Genomic DNA, 13,633 nt, shown 5'->3' with positions numbered 1-13,633 from the left:
TTTTAAAGTGTTAGCACAAAATTCTCTCTGTTATTAGTGATAACTAATCCGCCATTTCGGCGCTAGTGGTTTAGAAGAGGGAGGGGCGCATGCGCACTTCGTGGAATCGATTCATCTTCCCTCGGATAGTAATGCCTGTGAACGTGATGACGTATTTTTGACAGTTGTTTCGCAGACGCACTTCGTGTGTAAAAAAGAGGTGTTGTGAAAACAAGCGTTGTGTCTGTAAACTGTCATAGTCGTACATTTTGGAGTTGTATTTGAACAAACACACAAAATCTTGTATCTGTAAACTGTCGTGGCCGTAGATTTTGGGATCCAACTCCGCAAAAAAAATAATTACGTACAATAGTTTTTGCACTTCATCATGGTGGTCAGCTGGGTCCACACCAGGATAAGGCTACTGTTAGCCTGCTTTCTCTTGCATTCTGTTTTTGGACAAAACAGAGGACCGTAAGGTTTAAGATATTTTGGAAATTTAAAAGGTCCTTAATTTTTGGAAAGATATTTTGGAAATTTTTAGGTCCTTTTTCATCTTGAATAGTGTTAGCGTCAATTTGTGTGTGTATGTGTGTGTGTGTGTGTGTGTGTGTGTGTGTGTGAGAGAGAGAGAGAGAGAGAGAGAGAGAGAGAGAGAGAGAGAGAGAGAGAGAGAGAGAGAGAGAGATGAATTGATGCTGTAACTAAAGTGTTAAGCCTCAATATCTAAGTGTCTACTATATCTAGTAGATGTTATTAAACATTAACAAAAATCATTATAATCATCATTCTGTTGTCAGTAAAAAAGAGAGGGAATGAATATGGCTATTTTTAACATGCTAAAACCTTTTTGTGAATTTTCTTAATATATCACACATTATACTATAAACTACATAGTAATTGTACTTGTGGAAAAAACATATTTATAAAGACATTGCAAGATTTCTACTTTTACATTTCTGAAGTGAGGCTAATTAAATAATCTTTGTGTTAAAGCATATCATTGGAAAGAGTTTAGCCACAAACCGAACCTTTTTGTGTCAGCATTAGTGTTTTTCTGTCAGCCAGTTTCTCCTTATTTTGAGCATTGTTCCTGTCTTATTCATACTGCCTGGTTTTATAGATAATTACTTTTGCTCACTTCACTTAAATACCAGAAGAAAATAAACATACTGCTCAGCTGAGATTATTAATCTACCATATAATACACTTTTTTCTGAAACATCTCTTTCACTGAAAACCGAGCAGTGCTGCAGACTCTCAACGAGCCTTTTGCCCATTCATGTCATCAACACCCTTCTGTAGATTGGCTGAATAAATTGCCTGCAGAAATGACAATGTGAATTCATGTGCATAGTGCTAAATTCAGAAAAGGGTCCAATTATTCACATGATTTTCCAGTCAAATGTAATATTATAAATAGAACAAAATAGGGATTTAGAATTTAATGGGTGTAATAGATGACATTAATGGGTGTAGTAGATTGAACTTTAATGTATGATTCATTACATGCCATTCAGCTTTGCATGTGTACACAGACCTCTCCTTATTTGTGTATCTGGGACAGTTTACATTTTGTACATAGTGCAATAAGTTTCAAATATAGAGTAGTGTGCAAAAGTTTTGGACGCGTTTTTTCTGAAACCTTTGCACAGAACGGTACGCAACTCACTTGTTAATATTATTCGATTTAATAAAGCAAGTAAACATAATACATTAATATGTCTTTAGCCAGATTAAAGAAGAGAACGATGGCAGAGAATGATAAAAGTAAAAGTGCAAAACTTACAGACTAGAAATTGTAAAGAATTGCAAGGATATTTATGAATGTATGACTTCGTTTCATGTTAGGCTACGTGGTCAAATAAGTGTGCTTTTGTTATACTCTCTGTGAAACTATTCTTATTTGCATTTTATTAAAATAATGTTCCTGTGATTTAGTTATTTTCTATGAATATTTATTTATTTATTTTTTTCAAATCCTCTATTGCTTTTCTTAGAATATAATTTTTGTCTTTAGATATTTCATGGTGACATTTCCATCAGTAATAGTGGCTGGCTCTGATGCCAAATTCTGTGTGAGTCTTATGAAGCCTAATGAGACTCTGCAAATGAACATTTATCTGGTTCACAACAAACAGGACAGGACTCTTTTTCATGAGACAGTGGAAAAGGAAATTCATCACTGCTCTCATTTTGTGGTAAGAAATCCAGATGATTTTTTTAAATTATTATTATTTTTTATTATTATTATTCATTTTAATGCTTCTTTATTCATATTCATATGAATTCATAATATGAATATTCATATTAATGCTTGTGATTCCACATGGAACACAACTTCACACGCTCCAAATGTTGAAGGCGAATCGGTGCAGGAGATTAAAGTAGAAGTCAAAGGGGAAAGATTTAAGATGACAGAGAAAAGGAAAGTGATGTTTAAATCTAACGACACATTGGTATTTATTCAGACGGATAAACCCATCTACAATCCAGGACAAACAGGTAATTCATATCTGTAATACTTAATGTCACATAAACTGTTTTAATATTGGTTTATAGATATAGATTTATTTGTTGCTGATGCTGCAGCTCATAACATTGTTTTTCAACAGTGAATTTTATAATTGTCACTATGGATTCTAATTTTATTCCCCTTGAACAAACGGTAGGAGAAAATGTCTAAGTTTTTCTATGCACAGATCAATTTAGCACCTTTTGTCTAATATCTTGTTTCACAGTAATTTTCTAATAAATTAATCTAGAGTGTTAATGTACATGATAATATTAGAAATAGTCTTAGCAGGTTCTTAATCTGAACTGTGTACTGTCATATTCTCCTTTACAGTACAGCTCAGTAATTCTGGAGGTAAGTAAATGAAACTATCCGTATGTCTGAAACTATTGTTGACTTTTAATATTTGTACACATCGGTAGGTGACTCTTTATTTTCTCTCCTAAATATACAGGATAGTAAAAGTAACAGGATTAGTCAGTGGATGAATGTGTCCTCAACAGGTCTGATACTCCAGCTTTCTCATGAGCTAAATGCTGAGGCTCCAAATGGGTATTATTATTTATCTGCCAAAATTGGAAAAAGGCTGATTTCACACAACTTTAAGGTGAAAAAATATGGTAAGTTACATCAATATCACATATTTTTTACTGTATTAACTAACATCATTTACTGTAACACAAATATGCATTAACTTTTAGTTTTACCCAAGTTTGAGATTACAGTGAATACACCAAAAGAGCACAGTGTTGTAGAGGAAGAACTGAAGCTGGAGATTTGTGGAAAGTGAATAAAGCCAATACATTTATAAAGAGAGGGAAAATGTTTTTCATGTTTTCTTTACATTTAACATATTTTGCATATTTTAGAACAAAGTACTGTTTAATAACAATATAGCATTCACATTTAGTGAATATTCAGAACATGCCAAAGTACTGTAGCCTGAAAAAATCAGTGTCTACATCAATGTCAATGCTTATGCATTTTTAAGGTACACTTATGGACAGCCAGTACCTGGTGAAGCACTTGTGCAAGTGTGTCGTAAATTTAAGCGGACTTATATTTACCATCAGAATGCTCCAATGATTTCACCATGCCTGGTTGATACAGTAAAGGTGCGTAAGTAACACTGTATTAAAGAGCATTATGTTTTTATCTCTATACTGATAAAGTTCTCACCTGGTATTTGTTTTTGTGTTTTCCAAATAGATGAGTCAGACTGGTTGTGTCATTCATATACTGAATGTGTCAACTTTTATGAATTCTGAATTTGAAGGGAATTTTGAAAACAATCTTAATGTTACTGTTACACTGACAGAGGAAGGAACAGGTGAGTCAGTAACAGATCTCAACAGAACAGAGATAAGGGAGACATTAAATGTACTAAACACTAATTGTTCATTTTAAACTTAACTTAAAGGTGAGTTATAATACTTATAAATACTCTGGAAAATTGAAAACAATATTTAACAATAAGTTGTATATTGTTCTTTCTGTTTAGAAATTTCCATGGTAAAATCTGAAATCATATCACTCACATACCTAATTGGTAAAGTGGAACTTGTGGATTTACCAAAAACCTTTAAATGGGAGACAGTTATAGAAGGAAAAGAAAGATATATTTTCTAGCTTTTAAACTTCCATTGATGAACTTAAATTTCTTTTTGACAATTATGATGTCAACTATGTACAATTATGTAAAAAATAGTTTTTACATTTTGGATTTTTTTTCTAGTTTTGACAGCAATGCTTCTTTCTTTGATCAACAGATTAAAGTTACAACCTACAGTGGAACACCAATTCCTAACAAGGAGGTGTATCTTTCAGAAGGTGACCGATGGACTCATGGGACATTACTACTTAATCTTACTACAGATAGTAATGGCTTGGCAAACTTCTCAGTCCCTTCACCTGAACATCCTAAAACAGGGATATCATTGAGGGTGAGTGAAAAAGGATATTAAATAAAGTCAATACATCTTTAAAAAATATTTATGCTTAATGTTCTGTGTCACTGTTATATAGGCAAGCATCTATCCAGTGATTAAATACCACCGATACGAAACACCATTCTTTTCATATGATGTTGCACATATGTATCTCCCCAAACCTGCTACACCTTACAGTCCAGTGTACAGTGAACTGTCAATAGAGAGATCAGGAGAACCATTTAAATGTGGTGCAGAAATTCCCATAACAATTAACTACTATATTGTGTGGGAAACTTCTAAAAGTCACAGTATTGATCTTTTATACATGGTAAGTACATGCAGTAACTGTATGTTACTTGAGACAGGAAATGCAAGTTACCTGTATTACCTTCATTCCTTCAGATCTTGATATATTTCACTGCACATTTATTATAATATATTTTGTGCCTCTGGTTCAGGTCTTGTCTAAAGGAGCCATAGTCCATTATGGGCATGAGATAGTTGAAGTGGAAGCATCTACAGATATCAGAAAAAGAAAAATCTCATTTAAACTATCTGTTCTTGCGGAGCTGGCTCCATTAGTTCAGGTTGTGGCGTTCTCTGTCCTGCCCAGTGAGAACGTCATTGCAGCTAGTAGTAATTTTGATGTGGAAAAATGTTTTAGAAATAAGGTAATGCTAGAACCTTCATTATAAATATTTTGCATTCAATCATTCAGTCAGTTCGTTGTTAACCAGAAATTGCTAAACCTTTTAAAATTCTCTCCCACTAAAGCAGTTCCAGATGAGGAGAACACACTCGAGCTTTCAGCTCATCCTGGTTCATCGTGTGGCCTCAGTGCTGTAGATCAGAGTGTGTTCATCATGGAGCCATTAAATCGTCTAAACACTATAAAGGTGAATTTAAGATTTATAGAATCTCTGCTTATTATCTTCATCTTTATATTTTCACCCAGTACAATTACTGAAGAGTACTGGAGAAAACAAACAAAAAAACAGGACGCTTTTTCAAACAATCATAAGATTTCTTTAATCAGACAACCTACTAAACTACATTACTTATATAATGTTTGAAAACATGCGACATTTTATTAAAGAAGTACATTGTGTAATTTTTATACCAGACATGAATAATAATATTATATATTAAATAGTATTCTATATGTTATAATAATAATAATTAAAAAAATAATAATAATAATAATAACAACAATTATTATTGTTGTTATTATTATTAGTATTATTATTATAAAAATATGTGTTTTATTGACATTTATTTCACACATTAGGCAAGTTCTTTCAAATCTCTCATGTTAATGAAATCACACATGCAATAGCCACAAAGTGTGTTTGTGTATAATATTGTGTATAATCTTATAATACTCACAAGTTAAACATATATCTCCCACAGATATTTAACTTATTGCGAGTGACACGGTTATTAGATTATCCCTATGGGCTTGAAGAAGATCAAGAATGCTTGCATGTTAGACCTCGACGGGATGCATGGCTTGACCAAACTTACAAAACATTAAAGGTAAATGATTACACTTTGCTGGATGATCTGTGGACATTTGATGGTCTTATCTAATCTTTATTACCCTCAATTTGTTTGTATTTGTAAATCTATATACATATTTATATTACTTGATTTCTTATATTTACTGTATGCTACCTAAAACTATATCGATCCTGCCTTTAATTAACCTGGTCCAAAGTAACAATGAAGTTCACTGTAAACACATGGGTATAATAGTGTTGTGGCTTCTATGTTCTAGGGAGAAATATTTTCAATACCTTATTATAATACGATTGCAGATAAACAAACAAGCAAAAATGACACACAAGCATAATCGTGCAAAAGACGGCATATATTAGTTCTGTGAAACAAAGCAAAACCAAAGTTATTCACCTATCGAGAAGGGAAAAAAAATCAACCTTGTCATCCCATCGCAGGCCTTCCAGCTCCTTCAGTTCTCTCAGTGCTGGAAAGCTGATCCTATATTAACACGGGTCCTACTTCTTGCGTTATCGTAAGCCTTTTTTCGCTTTTCGTTTTTATCTGCCATGTCAATGTTTCAGTCGCTTTCTGCTAATGTCACACATGCGCACTGAACACTCTCTCCGCCGCATATTGACAAGACACGCCCCTTTCTGCTCATTGGCTACACGTTTGTTTTATTTGTCAGCCCGACTCAGTTTTATGAAGCATTTTTCAAACATCATACACCCCACCTTTAAGCTTAAAAATTTGAGTCAAATAAACTTATTAGGATAAGTCTTGTGCCATTCATTAGTGTTTTTTACACAATTCCAAGTTTTCTAAAGGATATTGTATCACCTACATTTAAATACAAAATATGTAATTTTATTTTATATGAAAGTATCTAGTTCATCACTGCTTTTTTTCAAAAAATTTTCACTATTTGAGTTATTATCACCTGACAGATAGTGGGGCTGAAGATGGCAACAAACTTGGAGATTAGAGCTCCTCTGTGTTTGGTGTACAAAGGAATAAAATATCATCACACGCTACGTCAGACCACGACTAACCAATAACCTATATTTTATTTACAATCTAACAGAGTTGCATTTGTTGATGTCCAACATACAGTATGGTTTACAAGAGTAATTAAAACTAAGTGCCAAAAACAGGCATAGTACATGTCTACTGTACTTGATTGTCTTACAAGGTATATACATACTGGCACATTAGAAACTCTTCAGCACAAAGAAGAATCCCAAAACTGGAAGTTCCATATATATTTATTTATGTTTATGCTTATGTCAGGGAAAGCTGGTCAACCAGGTAACCGAGACATTGCGACAGATTGCAAATTCTTCCCAGAAATATGGCAGTTGTCTGAAGTGGGGTTAGTAAATATTGTTTCTTAGTGCATTTGAATTATTTATTTATTTTTTAATCAACAAATGACATGATAATTTCTATTGCATCAATGGGTATGTTTCTGCAGTGCTTCTGTACATAAAAGTGTTGATTTTTGTACATACATATACACATAAGTTTATCATTATTGTCCACAGGGACTCTGGATCAGTACAGCTTCCTGTCACTGTTCCTGATACCATCACCACCTGGGAGACCGACGCTTTCTGCGTGTCCTCTAAAGGTCTTGGTCTCGCTCCTCCTGTTCAGCTCACTGTGTTTCAGCCCTTCTTCCTGGAGCTCTCGTTGCCTTACTCCATTATACGTGGAGAGGTTTTTGAGCTCAAGGCCACTGTCTTCAATTATCTTTCCAAATGCATTATGGTACTGTAAGACCAAGAGTTTATCATTACAGGTATTATGTCAATTAATTTCACAGTACATTAATCACTTGTGCCTCATTGTCAGGTTAAAGTGACTCCGGTCCCTTCCTCAGACTACACTCTGGAACCATCTACTGATGGCGAGTATTCATCCTGCCTGTGTGCAAATGGAAGAAAGACCTTCAAATGGACTTTAGTTTCCTCTGTGCTTGGTTAGTTATAAAAAAATTTCAGAGTTTTTATAGAGCTCTGTGTTCTAGTGAAAACCTAGTTTACACACATGTATTACTAATTTTGGTTGAGTGAATGCCCATTTTCTGGTGGGGTGTGGGGGGTATACTGAATATGTATGATGCAATGCAGCCTGCTGAGACCCATTCTTAGGATAGATGCAGAGCTAAATGGCATTTTCCTCTTTGCAATGTAACTCAGGTGGTATAGTTAATTTAACTTGATTTTGTGGTATTTTTATATGACAGTGATGTAAAATAGAGGTGGCAATGAGGAGAGTGGCAGTTTTTAGAGTCTCTGCCCACTGCCAAAGTAAAACCACTACACATTCAGAATTATGTAATCAAAGTTTAGGTTTCAGAAAATTCATGATATCTACTTGGGACAGCACCCTGCCCCGGTGGGCAAAATGTCCTCCTTAAACACATGGTTAGAAGGCAGGGATAGTTTCTCATACATGGTTTATGGTTTGGAAGCAGTCAGAGAGCTGAGGGCCAGCTTGCCGGGGTTGAACAGCTGGAGCAGGGCATTGGATATGGCCGTCGAACAGGAGCACAACCTAGGATGTGGCCCAGAGCTGGAGAAGTGCCTGGGATGTGCCTTGGTGTAGGAGCAAGGACTGGCACCTGGCCTGGAACAGGATTGCTAAGGGCCTGGAAGGCCACTACATCAGCCTTGGCAGGGAGCATGGCTTGAAACACGGCCGAGAATGCTGGCCTCTCTGTAGTTTCTCAGGAACATATACTGTTAAACTGCTCTGTTGGCCTCTGCAAGAAGATCAGGATTGGAAGAGGCTGCCAGGATGCACCTGTACTACATGGTGAATGGCTTCTCTCCCAGGACTGCATAACTGCTGATATATGGTGTCAGGCACTGGCAAAGTCAGAGCAGTGCTGTTCCACTCCTTCAAGCTGCATCCTTTTATGGGCAAAGTATTCTGTAGGGAGGTCACATTATTTGTGACAGTCAATCAGGTTTACACTAATCAGATTTATTGTGTGTAAATTGAGACACACTCGGGGGCATTTTTTTAATAGACCAAACTTTTTTTTTTCAAACCTGTTGGGCACTCTAGAGAGACAGGCATGAAAGTATTCTACTGAGCCAGGAATCAGATGCAAGAACACACTGAGCAGTTTATTTTGCTTGGGAGAAGTGGTGGTGAGGGAGCAACAGGGAGAGAAAGGGAGATATAGTTTAGTACTCAGGGAGACCTCCGATCTTGTGGTGCAGTGAGGTTAGGGTGGTGAGGTCCTGGGAAGTGAAAATGTCGGCGTTGAGGTGAGGGTGAGCTTATTTCTTCCAGTATATTTCCCATCTTACCTCCCTCTCTCTCTGCTGAGACTGGCTCTCCGCTGTGCTTCCCAATCAGAGGGTGAGTGCCACCTTGATGCTCCTGACTGGCTCCCCGCTTTTTGGCAGTAGTCACACCAACTTGCACGCTAATCCAGCGGCACTGACCTTGGTGCTGAAGTGTTCGGGCGCGTTGTCAGCAGCTCTGGCTATGGTGCTGCACTACCACTTTTCCTCCTCTTTTTTTAGCTGTTGGGGGCGAGGACCAGTTTTTCCTCTGCGTTGGGTGGCAGCATGCTCCGCCATCACAATACCAAATTTCTTGTTCATTCACACCTCTTAACCATTAACCATAACTGTGCTTTGTCATGAAAATAGCAAGAACATACAACATTGGGTTGTCTGCTGCAATGGATTTGTTTTTTAATTTGTTTTTTTAATTAGTAATTACACTCTTTTTAATACTTTTCATCACACTACAGGAGTCATGAATGTGACCGTGAGTGCAGAAGCAGAACAATCCCAGACTGTGTGTGATAATGAGATTCGAGAGTGTTCCGGAGAGAGGCCGTATTGACACAGTTACACGAAGCCTCATTGTACAGGTTGGTGTTTTGAAAATAAGCATTAACTTAAATTTGTAAACCTGTTTTTTGTTTTGTTACTGTGATCTAATATTATTTTTCTGCTAGGCTGAAGGAACACAAAGAGCCACAACTGGTTATTATGTCCACAGGATTGTTTAAATATATTTATTTTTAATATATCTTTTTTATAAATATTTTATTTATCAAGTCTGCTTGGTTTAAAACTGATGCACATAATATGTTTAACTGTTCAGTAATAATGGAGCAGCTTTTCATCTCTCTAACAGGCAACAGTATCCATACCTGCCAACCTTGGAACATTTTTTTTAGTAGCAACTTACTGCAGTGACACGGCACGAGGTTAGACACATTTGCAGACCTGCCAACCTTGGAAAAAATTTTTTAGTAGCAACTTACTGCAGCGACACGACGCGAGGTCAGGCACATTTGCTGGTCAATGTTGATTCACAAGCTCACTCATCACAACTTTTTACTATATTTTTTCTATATAAATACTGGCAAATAAAGTAAAACTTGATCTGTGCGTAAAACTTAAAGCACAACACCGGACACTTGAGCACAAGCCCCAGTAAAGGAGTCTAACGATGCCTGTGGTTCGGCAGGCTTATTAAAATGGATGAAATTCACAATTCTGGCCATTTACCTTTGAAACGTTATGTCCTAACTTGTAAAAAACAGTCACTGTAAGAAGAATTAAAGACGTACAGAGACAGATGAAAACCACATTTGTTTTGATGGCTCTCCGCTTGTAGCGTTGAAAAAAAAGTCATAAAAAGTCATACCTACGTAATCACCATCACCAAAATTTTACTTTTTTTTTCATTGAAACTTGAAAAAAGATATAGACCTACCTACCAACCTTTTTTTATTTTTTATTTTTTAGTGTTTCTGCAAACCAAAATAATTTTAAGGATGGCCTAAAGGAAACAGTGCGAGAATGAGAAACTGTATATGACTCCAGACACCAAAGTGGTTTAAATAAATGCAAATCAAATAAAAATGCAAATCAATACAAATAACACCATTAACAGTGGTGTTGGTGGTATGTTTTCCATGTTATGACAACATCTATAATGTATAATTACGCCAGGTTTTTTAGTGTATGCTAAAAAAGATACCTGTAGGTGTGCCCTGGCTGAGGATTGTGTCAGAAGCCTGCACACCAGTAACCATAGTGCCTGTTCCAGCATCTGAAATTGTGGCAGGGTAATAGGTGTAATGGGTTTCTGTGCCATCTCCCTCTAAGGCTTCACCTTGTGAGAACACAGCCTATTTACAGAGAAAAACAGAGGTATTAGTTACATTTAGAGAATGATGATACTTAAGAATTTAACATAGCTCATCATACACTTGCCTGTGTAACCGGCTGTGTTGTAGCAGGAAATCCAGGAACAACACTGACAGCAGTGGTGCCATCTGATTGAGCCTCTAACTGTCCATCTGCAACCTGAATCACCCGATATGTCACCTGCAAAAAATGGGAGGGTCACTAACACCTACAACAACACATCTCTTAAGATCCTATTACATGTAAGACAATCCTAACACAAAACATATATCCATTACATCTGCTTGAGCTGACACATGCTTATAGACCAGTGGAATACAACAGCTTACAACTTCATCACTTCTTCTGCCCAATGGGAGGGTACAGTTCCCCTACAGGGCACCGATCTGCCTGTTGATCTCCCGCTCCATCCTTCCCTCACTCGTGAACAGGACCCCAAGATACTTAAACTCCACTTGAGGCAGGAGCTCTCCACCAACCTGAAGGGGGCAAGCCACCCTTTTCCGGCTGAGAACCATGGCCTCGGACTTGGAGGTGCTGATTCTCATCCCCGCCGCTTCACACTCGGCTGCAAACTGTCCCAGTGCATGCTGAAAGTCCTGATTTGAAGAAGCCAACAGGACAACATCATCTGCAAAAAGCAGAGACGAAATCCTGTGGTCCCCAAACCGGACTCCCTCCGGCCCCCGACTGCGCCTAGAAATCCTGTCCATATAAATAATGAACAGGACCGGTGACAAAGGGCAGTCCTGCCGGAGTCCAACATGCACCGGGAACAAGTCTGACTTACTGCCGGCAATGCGAACCAAACTCCTGCTCCGGTCATATAGGGACCGGACAGCCCTTAGCAGAGGGCCCCAAACCCCATACTCCCAGAGCACCCCCCACAGGTCACCACGAGGGACACAGTCAAATGCCTTCTCCAGATCCACAAAACACATGTGGAGGGTATAGAGATGGTCCAGTGTTCCACGACCAACAGCCACGCAATGTTGCAGAGGCGTGTCAACCAAGACAGCCCCACAACATCCAGAGACTGAAGGTACTCAGGGCGGAACTCATCCACCCCCGGTGCCTTGGGGAATCGACGAGTCCACAACCAAGCCCTCCGCCTCTGCTTCCTCAATGGAAGACATGTTGGTGGGGTTCAGGAGATCCTCGAAGGACTCCTTCCACCATCCGAGGATGTCACCAGTTGATGTCAGCAGATTCCCACTCCCACTGTAAACAGTGTGAGCAGGGCACTGCTTCCCCCTGCTTCCCCCTTGCCGGACGGTTTGCCAGAATTTGTTAGAGGCCAACCGATAGTCCTTCTCCATGGCCTCACTGAACTCCTCCCAGACCTGAGTTTTTGCTTCTGCAACCACCCGGGCTGAAGCTTGGTCCCTCTCACCGCGGGCAACTCCAGAGTATTAGAGAGTCCAGCCTCTCTCGAGGAGTTGGGTTCCAGAGCCCAAGCTGTGCGTGGAGGCGAGCCCAACTATCTCTAGTCGGTATCTCTCAACCTTCCGCACCAGCTCAGGCTCCTTCCCCCCCAGCGAGGTGACATTTCATGTCCCTAGAGTCAGATTCCGTGTTCGGAGATTGGGTCGCCGAGGCTCCCGCCTTCGACTGCCACCCAATCCACATTGCACCAGCCCCTTACGGTTGCGCCATACCGGGCGACGTCACGGACCTTGTTTTGAATTTCTTCATAAGGGTTTTTGAACCTCTCTTTGTCTGGCCTGTCACCTAGGACCTATTTGCCTTGGGAGACCCTACCAGGGGCAGAAAGCCCCAGACAACATAGCTCCTAGAATCACTCAGGCACGCAAACCCCTCCACCAAAATAAGGTGGCGGTTCAAGGAGGGGTTCTTTACAAGGTCATAACATATATATGTAAGAAAAACTATATAAGCATACACTTCGTGTGGACCTGCTACCAGCTGTGAAAACTCTTTTTCCCCCATTTTTTAATAATTAGTATGTGTTGAGTTCGTTGTGTTTAATAAAATTCACATGTCTATTATGTAGAATTATTACCAATACTTTATGAATGTATGCGTCAGATATTGTTCTTACATATAGGTTGCCTTTGAACTGAAAACTGATCTCTTACTATAATATATAAAATATTAAATATACTATATACTTATATATAATACACTTTTGCCTAATTTTACTTGTATACCATTTCAACTGTTTAAATAACCACAATGCATACGGTAAGTAATATTAATATGGGTTTTCCTGGGATCTGGCAGCATGCTAACATAATAAATTATGTTGTTTTTAAAACGTGTAAAATGTATGTTTTTGATATAAAGAACAGCCTTTTCCACCCTAATAAAAACTTCCCTGTGTAAATCCAAAATAACTGACAGCTAACAGGTGGTTTGAGGTCTTGTTTGTTTAGAGGTGTGTACAGTATAGAGTTAATTTGTTGCCAGATGTTTCACATTGAATACTAAAAATCTACATGCAAAATGTTAATCATCAAAATGTTACAAATATGTTTAATTTTTCATGAAAAAATATT

At 38.0% G+C, this 13,633-nt stretch overlaps 1 pseudogene; it reads left to right on the top strand.

Annotated features, from left to right (window-relative positions):
• Positions 1–2,276: 2,276 nt before the first annotated feature.
• LOC113661242 lies at positions 2,277–9,877 on the top strand (annotated as a pseudogene).
• Positions 9,878–13,633: the final 3,756 nt, after the last annotated feature.

This window comes from Tachysurus fulvidraco, chromosome 11 (genome assembly GCF_022655615.1).
Source record: "Tachysurus fulvidraco isolate hzauxx_2018 chromosome 11, HZAU_PFXX_2.0, whole genome shotgun sequence".
NCBI lineage: Eukaryota > Metazoa > Chordata > Actinopteri > Siluriformes > Bagridae > Tachysurus > Tachysurus fulvidraco.
The sequence above is the reverse complement of the archived record's forward strand: the minus strand, read 5'-3'. Positions and strand labels throughout refer to the sequence as shown.